Source organism: Dasypus novemcinctus, chromosome 3, assembly GCF_030445035.2.
Source record: "Dasypus novemcinctus isolate mDasNov1 chromosome 3, mDasNov1.1.hap2, whole genome shotgun sequence".
NCBI lineage: Eukaryota > Metazoa > Chordata > Mammalia > Cingulata > Dasypodidae > Dasypus > Dasypus novemcinctus.
In genome coordinates, this window is record NC_080675.1 from 66,909,559 (window position 1) to 66,925,255 (window position 15,697).

A 15,697-nucleotide genomic window follows, 5' to 3' on the forward strand; every position below is an offset into this window, starting at 1 on the left:
ACAGGACCAGAGGTTAGGACTTGAACATGTCTTTTGTGGGGGATATGATTAAGTCCCCAACAGTGACTATCCCTGACTTAAACATATCTTAGCTCTATGAACAAGAACAAAAAAGGAAGAAAATATTTGTCATTGTAAAGTGAAAGTTTTCTAATATGTAGAAATTAATCTTCATGGTAAAAATGATTCTTCATATGAAGTCAATTCTAGAAAAATCCAGAGCAACACTATCTAATAGAAATTTTTTTAAAGCTTTATTTGTATTTATTTATTCCTCACACCCCTCCCCCCTTGCTGCTTGTACTTGCTGTCCGCTGTCTGTGTCCATTTGCTGAGCATTCTTCTGTGTCTGCTTGTGTCTGCTTTGTTGGGTCATCTTGCTACACCAGCTCTCCATGGTGTGGTCCAGCTTGCCTCACAAGGAGGCCCTGGATTCACCCTGGGAATTGAACCCAGGGGTCTCCCACGTGATAGACATGAGCCCAATCGCTTGAGCAACATATGCTTCTCCCAATAAAAATCTAATATAAGCCACAAATGTAAGCTGAAAGGTAATTTAAAATCTTCTAGTAGCCATTTTAAAATTAAGTAAGAAGAGCAGGTGAAATTAATTTAAATACTTAGATATTTCTTTAACTAAATATATTCAAAATATGTTTATTTCAAAATGTAATTGGGGACAACCAGCTAGATGGCAGTGGAGTAAGGAGCTCCTAGAGTCCTGTTACAGTGCAATTAGTAAACACCAGAGCTCTCTGAAGCACCTGTTTGGGGGCTTCAGGAGACCATAGAGCATCCTGCAACATTCTTGAAGGAATGGAAGGAGGAGACTTCCCATCTGCAGAGAAGATTGTAAGTAGAGCACTACATGCAACAGAGGCCAGTGCCCATCCTCAACTGGAGGCACAAGAACCTCAGGAAATGTTCCACAGCTGGAATTGGAAGCTCTACTTCCCAAAAATGGGGGAGAAAGAGATGGTTGGGCACTGACTTCAGTCACTGGTCAGTAAGTTCAGTGGGCTAAAGTATAACCCTAAGGACAGCTAAAGTTTGAACATATCTAAGCCAGAAAGAGGTCAGTAGTCACCATCTTAACTCTGTGCCTAGCATGAGGGAAGCAGGAAAGACTGAAAATCATAGTGCTGGTAGGGACCAACTTCTCTCCAACCAGGCCAGATGGCAGCTCTAGCATAAGCCCCAACCCCACCTTGGCAGGGAGGAAGATGGGGTGACCTGTGCAAGCCTCTCAGGGAAATTGCTGGTCACACCACAGAGGCCAGTAATCATCCTGGGGCAACATACCTCAGGAGATATTCTGTGGCTGGAATTGGAAGCTCCCATTTCCCAAAAACAGGAGGAAGAGATGTTTGGCCACCTATATCAGCTACTAATTAGTAAATTCAGCTGGTTAAAGGATAACCTTAAGAACAAGTAAAGTTTGAAACTGTTCCAAGTTGAAAAGAGGCTGGTAGCCACCATTTTTACTCTACCCCCAGCATGACGGGGAGCTGGGGTGACTGAAAATCATAGTGACAGTAGGGACCTATTTCTTTCACCTAGATCAGCCTGCAGCCTAGACTAGGCTTCAACTATACCTCTGGCAGAGAGGCAACTGGCAAGCCCAGCACCAACCTATTCCAAGTAACTGCAGGGACATTTGGCTGGCACAGACTGAATAATCGGAAGATTACCAGGGCAACTGTGGTTGTCATCTTGGACCCCCACTACATAGATTACTGCCCACACCTGCAGCATCATCCCTACCACAGGCAGGGGAGAAAGGAACATGAAGCTTCATCAGTCTCTCAAGCAACTACAACTTGGATTATTCCACAACCTGTGAATCTGTCCCTACCTCTGGCAAAGGAGAAAGTTGGGAGAAGCTTCATCAGTCCCTAGGGCAATGTGGGCAGCTTGAGCCTCCACAGCTTATAGTAACAACTACATCCTTGTCTCCTACTGCACAACCAGCAAGGGAGAAAGAGCAGGAAGCCTGAAACTAAAGAGAAAAACTGCATGCAGAATGAGTACTCTAAGCCAGATGCCAAGACATTGAAAAAAAATTACAATCCACACCAAGAAACAGGTTGGTATGGCCCAGTTAAAGGAACAAGATAAGCCTCCAGATGACATAAAGGAGTTGAGACAACTAATCATAGATGTTCAAACAAATCTCCTTAATAAATTCAATGAGATGGCCAAAGAGATTAAGGATATTAAGAAGACATTGGGTGAGCACAAAGAAGAACTTGAAAGCATACATAGAAAACTAGCAGATCTTATGGGAATGGAAGGTGCAATAAATGAAATTTAAAAAAACATTGGAGGAAGCAGACATGGCCCAAAGGACAGGGCATCCATCTAACACATGGGAGGTCTGCAGTTCAAACCCCAGGCCTCTGCCATATCTATTGGAGCCTTCTCTCTTTCCTCACTTACCTACTTCTCTGTGAATTTACTTCCTGGGGCTCCAGCATTAAAACTCCAACTTTCTCTTCTGCTATGTCATTTTCTCTGTGAGTACACACTCCCTTGGTCATCCAACTGACATAGCCCAATCAAAGCTTTAATCATTATTTAATCAAGTAAAAGTGAAACCTCTGAATCTAATCCAATCTAATATGGCCAGAAGAACAGACCACTTCACAAACATAATTCAATATCTATTTTCAGAATTCATAAACAATGTCAACCTGCTATAGTCAGCAGTAATGGATATGAAAAAACCCCTCCTTTTCTCATATATCCAGAAGAGAGTACCTTGGTTAGGCAGAAATAATGCTGAAGCACATAGAAGGAAAGCTGGAGAATGAGGGCCCCAACTTTTACAACTGTTATCCCTGAGTAGAATTATGTAGTGATCAAGAAGTTGAGCTCTAAAGTCAGAACTATGTTTTTTTCCTTCTCTACCACTGAGTATCTGTGTCAACTGAAGCAAATTATCCTACATCTTAGCTTTCCATTAAAAAATGGAAATATTATCAACATCTTCTTTGTAATGTTTTTGAGGGAAATAAATGACACAGGAGGTTCTGAGGGCAGGGAGAGGGAAAAATAGGTGTAATATGGGGCATTTTCAAGATATTGGAATTGTCCTGAATGATATTGCAATAACAGATACAGGCCAGTATATATCTTGTCATAACTTACAAAATTGTATGGGAGAGAAATTAAACTGCAATATAAACTATGAAAAATAAGTAAAAATAAAACAACAACAATAATAATAATATTTTATGTCTTTTTTAATTCCATGGTCTCCTGAAAGATCAGTAAGGATTTTCTCATTTCTCCTCTCCTCGATCTCTCTTCAGTGCTCAGCAATGGAGAGTTCTTGCCTCTTAAAATTTTGACTTTTAGAGCATCATGCTATTTCAAACTTCTGATTGCTTTCTAAACTTTACACAGACTATAAGTGTCCTTCAATGGCTACTCTTCATTTTTCTGGACCCTGTTCTCCAGTGGTCACTCTTCTTTCTCAGCACCCTTTTTCTTAAAATACTGTAAAGGTTACCATGATAATTACTTTCAACTAAGCTTCATTAGAGAAATCCAAGGGTTCTACTGTTTAAATTCATGCTAGATATAAGCACAAGAATAGGGAAATCTCTTTCTGCACTGTACCATTTGGTAAAGTTGTACAGATTTTGTTTCACTGCCATAAAAAAATGATGCACTTTATATCATTACCATCCCTATCAACCACATCAAGAACTAAAAAATTTAAACATTTCCTCAAATTATTACAGTATGCCAGAAGTTTCATCAAGCTGCCTCCAAGATTAAGAACTGCCAATGGCTCCATTCAAAGGATCCTTCTATCAAGGCTTCAGAGTCATTACTTTACAAATACAACTATATTTATGTCACACCCCCCCCCACACACACACACACCGTTTAAACCATTGGCTGAAACACTAACACTACTTTCAGATGAAACCCAAATTTTTAACATTACCCATGAGAATGTATCTACCAATTCTCTTCCCTGCCTTTGTTTCCTATCTTACATACCAACACTTTCTCCTTCTCACACCATATTTCAGCTAGAGACCTTCTCTTCAACCTTTCTGATCCTTAGATCTTGCCACAAACTGTCATTTAAAAGAAAAATGACCTTATTTTTCCATCACCTATCTTCTAACTCCTCACACTTCATGATCTTATTGAAAGTTACCTTCTTAGAGTATTCTTTAACATTCCAGCACAGGTTACATACTCTATTTTCACACTATTCTTTTCTCTCATGGTACTTAACATAAATAATTAAGTAATTACATGTCTAATTATTTAAAGTCAGTCTCCTGGACTGAACTTCTAGTACACTGGTCCCTTTTGTGATCATCAAACACAACAAGAACGCTCTAACTTCAGGGCCGTTCTGCCTGCACTTCCCTCCACATTGAAATCTCTTTTCCTAGACATCCCATTCTCTTCTTTCTGTTCTCTGCTACAGTGTCATATTAGCAGAAAGACTTTCCCTGGCTGTGCCAAGTAAAATAATCCCCACTTTCACACTTGTAATTCCCTTTTCCGGGCTTCCTCATACTATTTATCACTGTCTATAATCTAATAAATTTATTCATTTGTTTACATTTTTACTCTTTCTTCCACAACTGGAATAGAAACTTCATAAACACTTGGAATGTACTGTTCACCGCTGTATCACTAGCATCTATAACAGCACTTCATTACATGGAAAGCACTTACTAAATACTGTAGCCATTGTATGGGTGACCAGATTAATCATACTTTCTGTTTCACTGTTCTGTTTTAGTGCTTGTACAAAATCAAAGTGTAAAAATTAACTGAACATGAATTCAAATTTACATCTATATTTACATTGAATTTCCATTTGCCAATATATTAAAATGTTATTCAAAACTATAGTATTTATATTATTTTACAAATCATTGAACTATTTGTAAGTAATTGATTCATTTTCCTGAATTAGAGATGTAATAAATAACATCAGTAACAATTTAAATTTAAAATTTAAAAAAACCCAAATTAACAAAGGATCATGTAAATGAAATGAAAGTGTATTACCTCAGATGAATGTGTCCTTTTATCTAAGTGTTAGCTAAGGTAAATTGCCAATGAAATATCTATAAAACATGCATAGCCTTTTAAAAATTGCAATATTTAAGAAAGGGGAATTTGCAATTCAAATTTATCATGGATATACAAACAAAAATTGTTTCAACCTTTTTCCTTCTAAAATAACCAAAATTCCTAGGCCATTTTCTAGACAACCAGAGACAACAAGCAGTTTTCAAGTTTACAATCACCTTTTATAAAATAAGAGCTTCCATACAAAAACTTAGCACAGGCCAACAATCCATGTCACATCATAATCTCAGGTTTTGCTTATTTTTTAAAAACATGTTTTATAGGCATTGATTTTGTCTGTCACTTATTCTGTCAAGATATTTATGGTATGGTATGTCTAATCAGTCACCTGAAGGAGGTAGTTAACATTAATTCTTGTACCACATTACTGGGTATGACAGGATTGAGCTTTAGAGAGACAAGACTCCCTAAAGTAGGGGTTCTTAACCAGGGGTCTGTGGAAAGATTTCAGGGGGTCCACAACCTTGAATCAAAAAATCAAAAAAACATTATTCTTATGGGGATGTGTTGGTGTGGATATGATATATTTATTAAATAATACACAGTATAGTGTGGACTTAGTAAGGGGTCCGTCATTTTCACCTGACTGGCAAAGGTGTGCATGGAACAGAAAAGGTTAAGAAAGAACTCCTGCCCTAAAGTATATTTTATTGGAAAACTAGTTAAAAGAAGGAAAACATGGGAAGTTAAGCTTCAAGATAGAGCACAATTTAGAATATTTCTTCCTGACCAAAGATTATTTCATAGGCTATAAATCAACAAACAATATAAAACAATTCTCTGCCAATAAAATTCAGAATTCCTAAATGTATGTGCTTTCATTTATCCATATGTAAATTCCTTCCTTCAAATAATCACTGTATGATTACCATGTGCCAAGTACTAGGAGTCTAAAAATAAATAAGATTATCCCCATATACAAATATCTCACCATTTACAACATGTCTTCTTATATATATTTTTTACTGAGAGACATGATTGACAACACTTACATACAGGCTGGGGATTATGGGTTATCTTGGGTCACCAGCTATAATTCTCTTCTTCTTACAACTTAAGAATCCATGTGGGAGTGCAAGTACTAAAAGTGATATTATAGTGATAAACGTGAATCCACTCTGATTTATCTATCCACAAATATCTGTACTATAATTATTATCAACAGGAATGTTCTTTGCATACACCTCAGAAATGATTATGACATATTAGAAGAGCTGATCTAGTATAAAGAGGAGGCAGCAAACAATAGCTGTAGCTTACAATTTTCATTCAAAATGCTCTGCTGATAGGCATAAAAATCACAAAGGATATCTGATCTCCACATTATCACTCATTCCATAATTCATCAGTACCCCCCAATTCCCAATAATCTCCCCCTGTATTCTTTAATATGAAGTACTAAAGTAGCCTTTTGATATCCAGAGAAAACATCATGTTAGTAAATAATTGTACTATTAATTTTAGTTTTCCATTTTTAGAAAGGTCAGTAATTTTAAAACCACCATTTACCAAGGAGAAATGAATGATCCTGAAGGGATTTACAATTATTTGTAAATAAACCTAGGTAAATACAAAGTTTATTTTTAAAAGAGCAGATTTTAGTAACCCACTTAATAAATATTCCAATATGATTCAGATGTCACATATTTGAAAGGTAGAAATTCACATGCAAAAAATAGTAAGGAGAATGATGTTGCTAATGGTTTAATGGATGTATGGATTTTGTATTTGAATGTTTAACAGCAGTATTTTGCAAATGGAATGCATTAGTGCTAAACACTAATATCACTCTGAATAAATTCAAGTTTATTTGAATCTGAGACAGCCTCTTCACATTTGCATAATCCAAGATTCTGTGCAGACAAGGTGACATAACACACTTTGCATGCAACATGCTCCTGGCTAAATGAAGCAAGAACTATGCCAGTGTTACCTATCTTAGCTAAAATGGAAGTACATCCAATAGCTGTGTACCCTCTAACGCAAGAGAAATGCGTCAAGGAAAGTCTGAGTTCAGTACCTCTCAATGTTTTCTAAAGATATCAGAGTAGAAATAAATGAGTCCCTGTTTTCCCCTAACCGACATATACTGAAATTTGGGATATTTAGTGTTTTGTTTTAAATAGATATTTATAAAAGCAACTATTATATTCACAAGACATCACTTTCATATTGTCAAATAATCAGTTCTCTCTTGTATAAGACCATTGTTTAAATAATTGTACTTGACTTTTCCTTCCAACCATGATAGAGTAATTAAGAGTGGTCTTTCTCTCCCTCCAAAACAATTATGAAACTGGAAAAAATGTATGAGATAACTATTTTCAGGCACTTAACCACAACCGCAGAAGATATCACACTTAACAGAAAGAAAACACCACAAAAAGTGATCTCTGTGAGTGTCCCATGATTGTCCCATAACCACCCTGAGCAGAGGACTCATTGAGATGAGGAGTCAGAGAAAGGAGTACCATGTTGCTGATGTTACTAGATTTTGCAGGGCAGTTCACCCGAGAAGACAGAGGAGATGCCAGAAGTCTGAACAGGATAATCCCAGTAGATTCTTGGCTTAGGAAGGAAATTACATGGGAAAAAAAGACTGTACTGCCTAACAGATATCGACCTGCTTCACTAACATGAATGAAGATAATAGGGGTCAAGGAATTCTGGGAGCTGTTGGAATTCTAGCACACAAAATGTTAAGAGACAACACTGAGTATCTAAAGTATTCGGTTGAGATCCAATAAATTTTACCTCTTGGTAGCAAAAATTTTTTCATCTGTGACATTTAGCAAATCTTCAAAATTACAATAAATACTATAAAACAGTAAAATGTGACCCTAATTAAAGAGAAAACTAGTTAATTGAAAATGAACTTGAGATAATTTAGATGTTTAGAGTTAGCAGAAAAAGGTAGCCATTTAAATATGGACAAGAACTTAAAGAAAACATGGTAATGATGAGTGAAGAAATGGGAAATTTCAACAGGGACACCAAAACTACACAAACACTTATATTATAGAAGTATTCCAGCCTAGTAATATCTATTTTAGATATTATTAAAATAAAAAATTTACTAGTTTGAACTCAAAAGCAGATTAGAAATGACTGAGAAAAAAAATGAAATTTTAAAAGCGGTTTAATAGAAATTATACAATCTAAAGTAGAGTGGGGAAAAAAAGATTGAAAATAAACGAAGAGAGCTTTAGTCACCTACACCCTAGCAACAAGTGGTCTAATGTAAGTACAATTGGATTGTGATGGAGGTTGGGAAGAGATTTTGTGGGGTAGAAATATTTTGAAGAAATAATGGCTCAACGCTTTTCAAATGCAACAGAAAAAGACACTTACCAAGTCAAGAATCTCAGCACACATAAAGCAGAATAAATTTTATAAAAGAACATCACCTGAGTGTAACAGACTGAAGTTGCTTCTATTAAAGAAAAACAAATCTTGAAAACAGAAAGAGAAAATCTGTACGTTGCACACAAAGGGGAAAAAAACATAAATGAAATAAGAAACAACATCAGCAAGAATACAACAAAATATTATATTGAAAGTGATAAAAGAAAATATTGACAACTCAGTCAAAATAATTTTGAAAATGGAGCTAAAATAAGGACATTTTCAAATAACAGAAAACTAAAATAATATATTGCTACCAGACCTGCACTGCAGGAAATTCTGAAGGATTATTTTTCTTTATTTGAAAGGAAATGATGCCAGATGGAAATATGATTTTATAAGAAGGCATGAAGAGCATCAGAAATAGTAACTATGTGAATAAATATGAAAGAACATGTATTATTTTTCTTTTAATTTCTTCAAAAAGACTTTGACAGTTTTGAGTAAATATATAGTTAAATATATAAGCATTCAAATTTTATTGTGGTTTCTATCTCATGTTGATATATTTATAAGACACAATGCACAAAATTTTGATGGCATATGAAACAATGCTGTTACAATATTCTTACATTTTACTTGAAGTGGTAAAATATTAATTCTAATTACATTGTTGTGCTAGGGATATATACTGTAATCACCATAGAAAACACTAATAAAATCATATAATTTAAAGAAATATAGACAAGCCAATGGAGGAATTAAAATGGAACACTAAAAAAATTCAATTAATGCAAAAAAAGGGAGAAAAAGAGGAACTGGTAAAATGAGAGAGAGAATGAGAAAGAGAGATAGGGAGAGAAAGGAAGGGGAGGTGGGAGAGTAGAGAGGAAGGGAAGGGGAAAGAAAGAGAAAGAGAAAGTCACTATCAGAAAGCAAAGGATAAGCTTAAATCCATAAATGTATTATATTTAAGTGGATTAAACACCCAATTAAAAGAGACAGATGTCACAGGAGATGAAATAGCAAGACCCAACTATATACAGCAGTATAATGGAAATGTGTTTTAGATAGAGAGATGAGTATAAGTTGAAAGTAAAAAATTGAAGTATGATATACCATGAAAACAGTAAGCATAAGAAAGCTGGAGCTGCCATATTAATATTAGATAAAGTAGACCCTAATGGAAGGAGTGCTAGCAAAGATAAAAAGATATGTCATAAAAAATAAAAAATAAAAAAATAAAAATATATTAATAAGAAAAAAAAGATATGTTATAATAAAAAGGTCAATTCATCAGGAAGAAATAATAAATCATGATTGTATATATGATTAATACAGTGTTTCAAAATACGTGTTGAAACAAAAAATTAAAAGAACTAGTGACAAATGATATACCCACATATTTGGAAAGTTTAATGTCCTCTCACTCTCTGATACAACAACTAGGCAAAATAATAGTAATGACATAGAATATCTGAACAACATTAACTACCCTGATCTTACTGACAGTTACAGGGCATTATGTATATATGTAACTGAAGAATATATATCTTTTCATGTATATATGGAACATTCATAAAGATAAAAAATATATTCTGATGTGAAATATTATTAAATAAATTTCAGATTAAAATTTTACTTGATGTATATTCTATCAACATATTAAGTAGAAATAAAAATAGAATTGAGGGAAGTGGACTTGGCCCAGTGGTGAGGGTGTCTGTCTACCACATGGGAGGTCCGCGGTTCAAACCCTGGGCACATGGCAGGGCATAATAGCGGCAGCATCTCGTCTCTCCCTTCTTCCCTAGCCTGCTTCAGGTTACTATATCTGCGGCTTTTCTCTCTCCTGGGTTCATTGATTTCAACTTCTGGAGGATTCTCTCTGTTTTTTATCCTGTGTCCGCAGCTCTTTATTCCTCTGTTTATAAAACTCCAGTAAGAGGATTAAGACCCACTCTGGGTCATGCCCTACTGAAGTGAATAATTAAAAGGAAGGCCCCTTAACTGAATCTAATCAAAAGGTCCCATCTACAGTAGGTTTTACACCCACAGGAATGAATTAGCTTTAAGAATATGATCTTCTGGGATCCTCCCAGCTTCAAATTCCCTCAACAGACAATTAAAAAAGAAAATATATGAAGATATAACCACAGGAAATAGTTCTGTACATCATCACTCATCATGAAATGCAAACTAAAACCAGTACACACCTATTAGATTAGCTCAAATTAAAAGATCTGACAATAGCCAATGTTCACAAAAATGTGGAGCAATGGAAACATACTGTGTTGGTAGAAGTGGAAAATGGTACAACTGCTTAGATAAACTATTTGTCATTTTATTATACTGTCCATATACCTACCCTATGACCTAGAAATTCCACTTCTAGATACTTAACCAAAACAAATAAAAACAAACCCACAAATAAAAAGGTTTATGGAAGAGTGCTTTACTCATAGTACATATATACATACATAATTGGATAAATATTTAATATGAAATAAAATTAAAAGTTTCTCCTAATATCTCCAAACTGAAAAAAAAAAAAACAACCAAATCTACAGAACAGATAAAATTTGGCATATTTACACAATGGCATCTGCTCAATGGGGGGGGAGTGTTAGGAGAGAATAGGGATGAGAACTAAGACACAGTATCTGCACAAATCTCAAAGATTTAGACTGAGTGGGAAAAAAACAAAAGAACAGATACTGTAAGATTTCATTTACATGAAATTATAAAACAAGAAAGATTGATCATGATGAAAATAATCAGAAGAGAATTTGCTTCTCCATGGGTTGGTAGCAACTGGAAAGAGGCACATAGGATATTCTCCAGGTCATAGAAATGTACTACATTTTCATTGGATTACACACATGGGTCCACATATCAGAGGTAGTGGTTTCTACCAGTAAGGAATGAGAATTTCTCTGTATGTATCTAAAAATTTGTGAAAAGCAGTGAAATTTACATAGTAAGTTTGCTTTGTGCAGTTTGGTGAGTAACAATTCTGAAACTTAAGTTTTCATCTTCTGGGATTGAAAAAAGGACTCAGCATTGAAGATAACAGGAGTCAGTTTTCTCATTCCTTGTAAAGAGAGTTTTACAGATGTAGAAATTGGGCAGATTAGAATATACTCTATTGTCCAGTTGATTAGAAAATTGTCTGGAACTATCTATCTTGAGAGAGAGAGAGAGAGAAAGAGAGAACTTGTTCTATATGTGTATACACACACTCATACACGCACACAATCATATAGCTCTAACTACTGAGTGGTCCTAAAAGCAATGGCACATAAGTAGCAATAAGTATGTATAATGCAGAGATCTTAATTGCTTTTGTTGATAGGGTCTAGAAGCAATGACCCACCAGCAGTAATGAGCATATCTAATGCTCAGATCTTGGTGTCAAAATACCATTTCTACTAAAAGGAAACAAGTCTCCTTTGACAAAGTTGCTGATTTGAAGACTAGGAAAGGGAAAGCATAAATAGAGACTAGAACATCTTTTCTTCCTAAAAGTGATAGAAGCCCATCAAAGGGACATAGGGAGCAGCTGAAGTTGTTTCTTCTGGCAAAATAAGGAACAAATTGAGCATGAAAATAAATAATGATAGTATAGATTGCTGTCCATTGAATAAAATAAGATTCCATGAAACTATGTAGTTTGAAATGAATGAATAAATAAATAAGGATAGAGAAGGGAAAACTGTTTCCTATAGCCCAATGTCAGATAATAAATATAATAGGAACTGCAGAATTAGAACAGTCATTAATAGATACTATAAATAGTAAGTAAAATTATAATGAGGAACAGTATATTTATAGAGCCTCAAAATATCTACTTGTCAATTAAATTAAAAATACCTTGACTGAGTGATAAAAGATATTACTAATATTGGAATAAACTTACATCATGTGCCTCATGATAGAATATATTGAAGAGGGCAGAATAGCACTGTGAAATTCTTGCCAAAAGTTCATAATTCAAATTTAATCATACAGAATTTCAGACAAAACCAAATCGAGGGAAAGCCCCAAAACAGCTAGCCTGTACTCATTAATACATAAACGTCAAAAAAGACATAAAAAGGCTGAGGAGTGACTCCATTAAAGGAAATTAAAGAGAAATGACAACTAAATGCAATGCTTGATACTGGATTGGATCCTGAACATGACAAAATTTGAATATGGAATGTGTATTAGAATATACTATGTGATCAATATAAAATTTCTTATCTCAAATTTGTACTGTGAGCATAAGAGAAAATAAATGATCTTAGAAAATATATACTGAAGTGTTTGATGGTAAAAGGCACAATAACTCCAAGTTACTTGCAGGTGGTTTGGAAAAAATATACATATCTATACTGAGAAATGCATATATATTATAGTTTATACATATGGAGAAAGAAAATGATAAACAAATGGAATAAAATATAGACAAATATTGAATCTGAATTAAAAATACTTAGAATTTCATTGTACTATTCTTTCAATTTTAAACTAGGTTTGAAATTACATCAAATATAATTACACAAGTCTTATTTTGTAAAACAGCAGAACCTATGAAAATTTTCATATTATATACAAATATTTGTTAAACAAAAAAAGTCATTTTAATAGATAACTGAAGGAATTTCTGAATACTGAGAGTAAAGTAGCATATTACTTGATGAAAAAATGTCTAGGAAAATAGACTCATTAAAAGACAATATAATACATTTAAGATTTCAGTTAAGGTCTATTTCATAGAAAATAAAATCAACTTATCAGTTAACAATTTCTATTTAGATGTCGATAAACTAGGCATTTATTTTGAAAGAGAAATTTCTGAAAAAGATAAACCATTTTAATCAACCAGATTTTACCAGAACCAATTAAAAATAACCAATTGTTATTTTTATTCACAACTATTATGAAGATAGACATTGATTAATGAAAACACTACTTATTCTAGAAAGGGATTAAGTTTTTTCTAAATGGGCGGTATATGGGTCCATCTCTAAGCTATATACAATTTAGAGTGGACAATAAAATTATATTTTGCCTTTATTATGCACAGAAGCCCAATTTTATTAGGCTTTCAATTGCCTTTACACATCATTACCCTGCTGGCTAGGCCACTAACCCATGAATTTCAGAGCAATGCATGGGATTTCACCATATAAACTCCCTCTGACACAATTCTTGCCTTGTGCAATGAAACTGTAGGGCTCACAGACTTTGGAAATAGAAATGTCTCATTAGATCATCCTGAAGAAAGATTATTACTCATTATATGTCATCTATTCCCAGATGACTTACCCAGTCAGACACTTAAAAACTCTACAACTTTCTCTGCTAACTTTTGAAGACATTATATATTGCCCCAAGTATTGCTTTATAGCTAACGTATTTATTTTCTATAAAGAACTTAAAGGATGAAGGTACTATTTTTTTTTTTTTGTATCTCCATCTAAACTGAAGCTTTCCATTGATTTCTTCAAATGTACTTTCTTCTTTTTCTTTCTACTTAGCCTCATAAAATTTCACATCAAATTTAGATCAAAAACCAACCAAAAAAAAGATAAACTACTACTGGTAAGATTTTTTATTTTGACCAGTCAGGGATATTTATCATAGAGCTATATGGCTGTAACTGCTTCAGATATTAAGTCTAACCAGAGAGAGTTAAAGTTTTGATTAGTGTCTTTGAAGTTCCACCTGAAAAATTATTCCTGAATATCACATCAAGACCATTGTTAAAGTTGAGGAATAAGAAAAATAAAAAGTTTCAATACCTATCTAATTGGAGTTTTATGACATCCCTCGCCTCAGGCTCCATAAAGCTCTCTTTTCTGAAAATATCATCCATTATCTATATTTTCCAAACCTACCTCTTCAACTTCAACAGTTATATATCACATGAAACTGCCAAACTTAAATTTCCAACCCAATTTCTTCCCTTAACTAAATATTATTAATTTTGTTTGTTTTTTATTTGAATTCTAAAATTCATAAATAATCAATCATTATAAAAAGAATTCATTCTCATTGTTCAGAACTTTCAAAATATATTTTAAAGAATAAGATTAAAATTTTCTATAATTTCACAATAAAATAAATACTATTAAATTATGATGTGTTTCTTGTGTTCTTTTCATTGTTTATATATTTACAAAATTGAGATTATCCTATAGTTTGACTTTTACTTGTTAAACATAACATTATATTACCATCAATTTCCCATTTTAAAGTTTGAAAATTTTGACAATTTTAAATATTGCATTACCTATGTGAACCAAATTTTAGTTAAAAATTATCCTAGTTTTGGACTTCGGTGTAGCTTATATTTTTTCCCCAATAACAATCAACACTAGAGAACCTTTTTTCCTTTCTCACCACACTTGCACATACTATTCTCTCAGCTCTGAAAATTCCCACTTGCCTTTGAACACCCACCACACTGTAAACTTTGGCCATATATATACTCTCCTTGTCAATAAAATTTCCTTTTTTCAGTGTTTCCATGCAAATGTGTTCATAACCCTGCTATGGCTATCATAATTCCATGTTATTTATATATCCTTATGTCAACCTCTGTGAGACTGCAGTTTATGTTATAGTAGCAATTCTGACTTTTTCATTTCTTCACAATACCTAGTACAGTGTTTGATACCCAATAGACCATCAAAAATCATTTGAGCAGTTATTAAATGAACAGATGAATAATTGAATAATGATTGACTTGAAAAATGTATGAATAGAAAGTGCAAGGTCATGTTGGCAAATGCTATGCAGGCCCTGAAAAGATGTTTGGAATTTATTTGTAAGTAATAAGAAGCCACTGAAGAGTTTCAAGCAGGTCAATACATAGTTATCAAAACTTTATCTTTACCATTCTTTTCGGATACACCACTTATCCACTTCTCATAAAGATCCCTTTTTAATCTTATTTACATATTCATAGATATGAACCACTATATATATATATATAGTAAACATTTTGTATTATATATATATATGTATAAATAAAAAACTTGGTAAGCAATATTTGTTTGTAGAGATGAATTGTGACAATGGACGAGTTTAGTAATTCACCATGGTTTCATGATAATAAAATAAAAAATAGCACTAGTAATAGTAATTACCATTTACTGAATGTCTTCTCTAAAAAAAAAAATCCTTGGTTCTTATCATGAAATATCTCATTTAATATAGATAAACAGCC